This window comes from Zingiber officinale, chromosome 8B (assembly GCF_018446385.1).
Source record: "Zingiber officinale cultivar Zhangliang chromosome 8B, Zo_v1.1, whole genome shotgun sequence".
Lineage (NCBI taxonomy): Eukaryota > Viridiplantae > Streptophyta > Magnoliopsida > Zingiberales > Zingiberaceae > Zingiber > Zingiber officinale.
The window spans coordinates 91,796,795-91,802,794 of NC_056001.1; positions in this window are offsets into that span (position 1 = coordinate 91,796,795).

The following is a 6,000-nucleotide window of genomic DNA, read 5'->3' on the forward strand; positions in this document are numbered from 1 at the left end:
CTTCATGGAACAAAAAATAATAAGTGTTTTTATTTTTGTTCTCTCTTATTTGGTGCTACCCACCTCCAAGAGCTGTTGCCCCCTTTAGTGTCGACCTCCTTGTGCCACCGTCAGTTCCCTTTATGCTAGCCAAAAGTTTTGGTTAGCCTTCCTCCTTGTACCATCCAATTGTTCAGTCAGTCTTCCCCTTGTGCTACCGGATTGGTTGGTCGACGTCCCCTTGTGTGTCGCCGGCTTCACCTTTATGTTGTCGGTTTCACCTTTGTGCCTATAGCTCCCTCTATCTCTGATTGTGTCATCTTTTTTACTTGGCTAGTACCAAGTGGAGATGCAACTTGTGGCTTGTGAAGTCTTCTTGAAGATATCTCGGCATGGATACTAATAGAGGCAAGTCTTGTGAGGCTTGCTAGGTGATTTTATTTTCATCTAAACTTTGTTGGAAAGGTATACTTTCTAAACAATATTTTTGATCTATGTTTATGTCTTTCACATGGATGATATTGTTTTATGGTATGCATGAAAAATTTTGAAAAAATCATTTCGCTTCCGCTGTGTGTTTTGTCGAAAGCATATATTTTGTATCCCAAATCCCCAATAAGTGATATTAGAGATGCTTATGTTTTGATATAGATTGTAGATCTAAATTTTCCATGTCATAAGTTGTCATAAGTATTTTCGAAAACAGTAGATGTGCCTAGAGGCACCAATGGTGCTAGCAACACAGTTTGTGTTCGATTAAGAAATTCCAATTTTGAAAATTCTTTCCTAATAAAATTAGGAAATTATAATTTTGGAAATTATTTCCTAATCTGTTAGAAATTACAAATTCTAATTTTGGATTTGTTTCTTAATCCATTAGGAAATTTTAATTTTGAATTTTTTTTCGTAATCCAATTAGGAACTTCCAAGTTTGGAAATTATTTCTTAAATCTTATTTGAAATTTCCTAAATTTTCCAAATCTAATTAAGGAATTTTTGATTTCAGAATCAATAGATTATTAACAAAGAAAAGAAAAAAAAAAATCTAGATTAACTAAATTACTAGTCAACTATTATTAATCGAAAATATCCTCAGGTAACGGTGCCAAAAACTTGTTGTCTCACTGCGAGTGTATGGTTAAGTTGTTAAATAATAAAATATTAAATCCACAGGGACTGTTGATTAAGCACTAGTTGAGTTTGCAAAACATGTTATCTAGACAATCAAAGGCCATGTGAAAGCTTAGGAACCAGAGATTAAGAGAGAAAGAAAGAGAGAGAGATCTAGAGAGAGAGAGAGGCTTGATAGAGGGCTTAGAGGAAAGAAGATCAAGGAAATACAAGTAATCGAAGGGAGAAGTTGGATTTGGAGGATGATTATAGAATTTCGGTTTCACAATGATATTAGTTAATGCCCCTATGTATTGTTCATCTTCTTACCTCCATGCTTATACTCTTGTAGGAATCTAACTAAATATGGACACGACCCCATGAAGATTGCACCAAAATGTTTATACCATTGAGATTCAATGCCACTAAGTTAGAAGAAGTAGCATACAAAATCAATTAAAGGGATATCCCCTGTCATATGAGGGCCCCCCGGTCATACAGTCTAGATTATATAGGTCACTTCCTAATATTAAATTAGTGAAAACCATTAAACTCTAATTATCTAATCTTTGTACTAGATTTCTAGGCGATACTCTAGAAAGTCCGATTAAATAAATACCCTTTGTCACTAAGGGCTCCCTGGTCATATGATTTAAAGTATCTCCCCTCATGGTGACCAACCCTATACATCTATTTAATTAAATAACACATATATGAACTCATACACCACACACACATTTAATCGAATAAGAACAAGGCATGAACATATCATAAAATGAGGAAATGACCAAATACATAGCTGACACACAATGTTATATGACAATTACTTCCTGCATTCGGAGGATCTACTTTAAGTCCGCAAAGTAAGTTATCTAGACAAACCTCGAGGTTGTGTTAAGGCTTGAGAACTAGAGAGTAGGAGAGAGAAAGAGATCCAAGGTGAGTAAGTAATCAACGAGAAGGGAATTGGTTTGGGGAGCGATCTTAGGATTTCGATTTCATTATGATGATAGTTGATGCTCTATGAATTGTTCATCTCCTTTTCTTTACATTTACACACTTGTAGGGATCTAACCAAATACCGGCACAAATCCATGAAGGTTGCATCAAAGTGTTTGCACATTTTCTTCCATGAAATTAAGTAAAATAAGTAACATAGAAAGTCTGATTAAAGGGATACCCCTTGTCACATGAGGGCTCCCTAATCTTATAGTGTAGATTATACAAGTCATTTTCTAACATTGAATTGGTAGAACCCCATTAAACTCTAATTAGCTATCCCTTATAGAGAATTGATCCACATTTCAAGGCGATACTCTAAAAAGTCTGATTAAAGGATGCCCTCTATCACTAAGAGCTAATCATACAATCTAAAATATCTCCCCTATATGGTGACCAATTCTTCACATTCATTCAATCAAACAACAGATACAAGAATTCATTCATCACATACACAATCAATCAAACAAGAGCATGACATAAACATTTCATTGAATAAGGAAATAAGTAAATCCATAGTTAACATATCAACATCACATCATGAATACTCCCTACATCCTAAGATCTAAGAGATCTACTCCATAGTAAAATAAATACAATCACAAGATAATGAAATAAGCATTCTTACAACCCAAATGGAGAAGAGAGAGGATGAAATGCATAATAAGATATAACAGATATCTTGGGATGAACTCCTTGCTTGGATAGTGGATGGATCAATGAAATATGCTTTAGATTGTGGATGGATCATTGAGAAATCTGTGAAAATGAACCTTGAGGGTTCCTTTGAAGGGGAAACCCTTCCTCCTTTTAAAAGGGGTTAACTCCCCTTTTATAATAGGGCACATGCCTCTATTTTCTCACCACACAGCCATGCCTCGAGGGCACGACCGTGACATTATCTGTGCTAGAAATAGGGCACGATCATGCCCATGAGGCATGACCATGGCACATAAGCTACAGCTAAAAAGGGCATGGTCGTGCCTATGAGGCACGACTGTGGCATATAAGCTATTGGTGGAAAGACATGGTCGTTCCTTTTTGACATGACCTAGGCATATGGTTCTCTAAAATGAAGGCATGACCATGCTTATAAGGTAGGACCATGGCATATAATTTACTGAACTCGACTTCTTTGAAAGGTGCAAGGCACAGACGTGCTTGGGAGGCATGGCTATGGCATAGAATGTTCTGTAAGAAAGGCACAGCCATGCCCAAGGCACAATCGTGGTATGGAATATTATGCAAGAAAGGTATGATCGGACCATGGTTGTTGTTACAAGACCCCGACTATGGGAGACATGGTCATGTGCCTATGAAGCATGGCCATGTGTGCTGCTCAAGTTTGCTCAATGTTCGATTTACTCCATTTTCTCTTTAAAATGTGTTCTATCAATCAAAATACTAAGACATGGCCGTAGCATAAAAATATGATGTTTAGTAGGGCACAATCATGTCAAAAGACACTGCCACAACATAAAATACGCTGTTTTCCAAGCATGGTTGTGTCAAAAGACACAGCTAGAATATAAAATATGTTGTTTGCGAAACACTGTCGTGTCAAAAGACAAGACCATGCTATAAATCTTTTTGTGTCAAGTAGTCATGCCTTTTGGGCACAACCTACCTTTAAACTCTCTCCAAACTCCTTCCACGCCTATGGTAAGTACTATGGCCAACTCATGCAGGGTTAAAGTCATGAAAACATACAAAAAGAAGATTCAAATAAAAATAAGAAATTAAAAACCAAAATTAAAATAAGAAAGTAAACACTTGGGATGCCTCCCAAGAAGTGTTCATTTAAGGTTGCAATCTTAACCCCTATTTTAGACTCAATCCGGAGGGCATGGTTTGAAAAAAAAACTATTCTTCTTCCTTTTCGAAGGGCATTCCCAAGAAATATCTTTTAATCTCTGTCCATTAACTTTGCAAGAGCCTGATTTCTTGTTCCAGATGTCAACTACTCTAAATGGATATATATTTTGAAATATGAAAAGTCCTGTCCATCGTGATTTTAACTTGCTAGGGAAAAGTCTAAGTCTTGAATTGATTATCAGCACAAGATCTCCTCTATGAAATTCTCTTTACACGATATGTCTATCATGTCATTTTATTGTTCTTTCCTTGTAAGACTTTGCATGTTCATAAGCATCCATCCTTAGTTTATCTAGTTCATTAAGTTGAAGTTTTCTCTTCTTTTCGACCAACTTCAAATCAAGGTTGAGTCATTGAATTGAACAAGATGCCTTATGCTCCAATTCTACAGGAAGATGGTAAGACTTCCCATAAATCAAACAAAATGATATCATTCCAATTGGAGCATTGTAAGTAGTTTGGAAGGTTCATAGAGCATCATCTAACTTCAAAGACTAATATTTTTCTGGACCTGGATACCATCTTTTCCAAAATACCTTTGATTTCTCTATTTGAAATCTCTACTTGCCCACTTGTTGTATTTCTTAATTAAGTTCTCAAATTATTTTTTAATGAAATGAGACTCTGTAACGACCCGCCTCCTACTGATACTAGGCTGCGAGGCTGGACCGTCACATTATGCTGTGCTAAACTATATGGTGCAGAAAACTGTATTAATTAAAATCTTACTCTGTTAATGACTATTACAGTCTATAACTTAGTTTCAAGACCTTTTCATTGCCGTACATAAGCTAGGGAAGGAGGCCTAGACTCCCTACTTGATCAGGAATTGAAATTAAACACTTCTGGCTAAAATCAGGCATCCCAATCGATCGGTTGATCTATTGGAGTTGTCTGATCGATCAACTGATCGATTCAGCGTGCTACTGTGCACGGATGAATTTCTAGATCGATCGGCTGATCGATCCAGGCTGACCAATCGATCCAATGATCGATTCAGAAGCTCTCTGTTTGCGAGAGCGATTTCTCGATCGATCCAGCTTGGCCAATCGATCCAGTGATCGATCCAGAGGCTCTCTGTTCACGGAAATTAAATTCCCGATCGATCGGCTGATCGATCCATGGCTGATCGATCGGCTGATCGATCCATGGCTGATCGATCAGCTAATCGACTCACCAGCTCTCTGTACGTTGTAGGTCATCTCCCAATCGATCGGCTGATCGATTGGGAACCCTCCAATCGATCGGCTGATCGATTGGGAACCCTCCAATCGATCAGTGGATTGATTGGAGCTCTGATTTCTGCTGCGTTTCAGAATCTGGTGTTCAATATAGATGTATCAACTAATAAAACACTAACTCTTATTGACAGGTCATGAATCATAACTTACCGACTATCATCAAGGTAACTAGAAATCTAAACATAACTTAGTGCACACAATTTATAACTCCTGACACTTGATATGCTAAAGGTGCAGAAAAGTGATAACATAAGTAAATGCTAAGTTTTAACAGTTGTTAGCTTCTCCAAGGATCTTTATTCCATGTTCCTCTTCCACACACATCTTGGTTGCACTGATCTCCAGCCTCCGCTAATCCATCTTTCCTTTACCTTTATCTGCAGTATAAGGAAAAAGAAGTATCTGTAAGCTTGGGAGCTTAGTAAGAAACCATCTACCTCACAAAACATGCATACGATGTAATTTATGCTTTTAAAACATGCTATTTGAAATATATGCTGAACATGTTAGAGCATAGCATGGCATACTATCATACAAAACATAGAAATCAAAAGTTGATCATGGCAATATCTTCTAGTATCAACAAGATAGAACTAAACTGATACTATAGCTAACTAAACTAATGTCAAGCTGATACAAATTCTGAACTGTAATCACATAACTAAATTGTGAAGCTTTGAAAATCTATTTATCATATATAGATGAAAATACTAATCATGCTGCTGATGGGCCCGACAACTGTACTTGCTATGCGCGCATCCCTAACTAGACCCGGGGTTGCAAGACCCGAATTTAG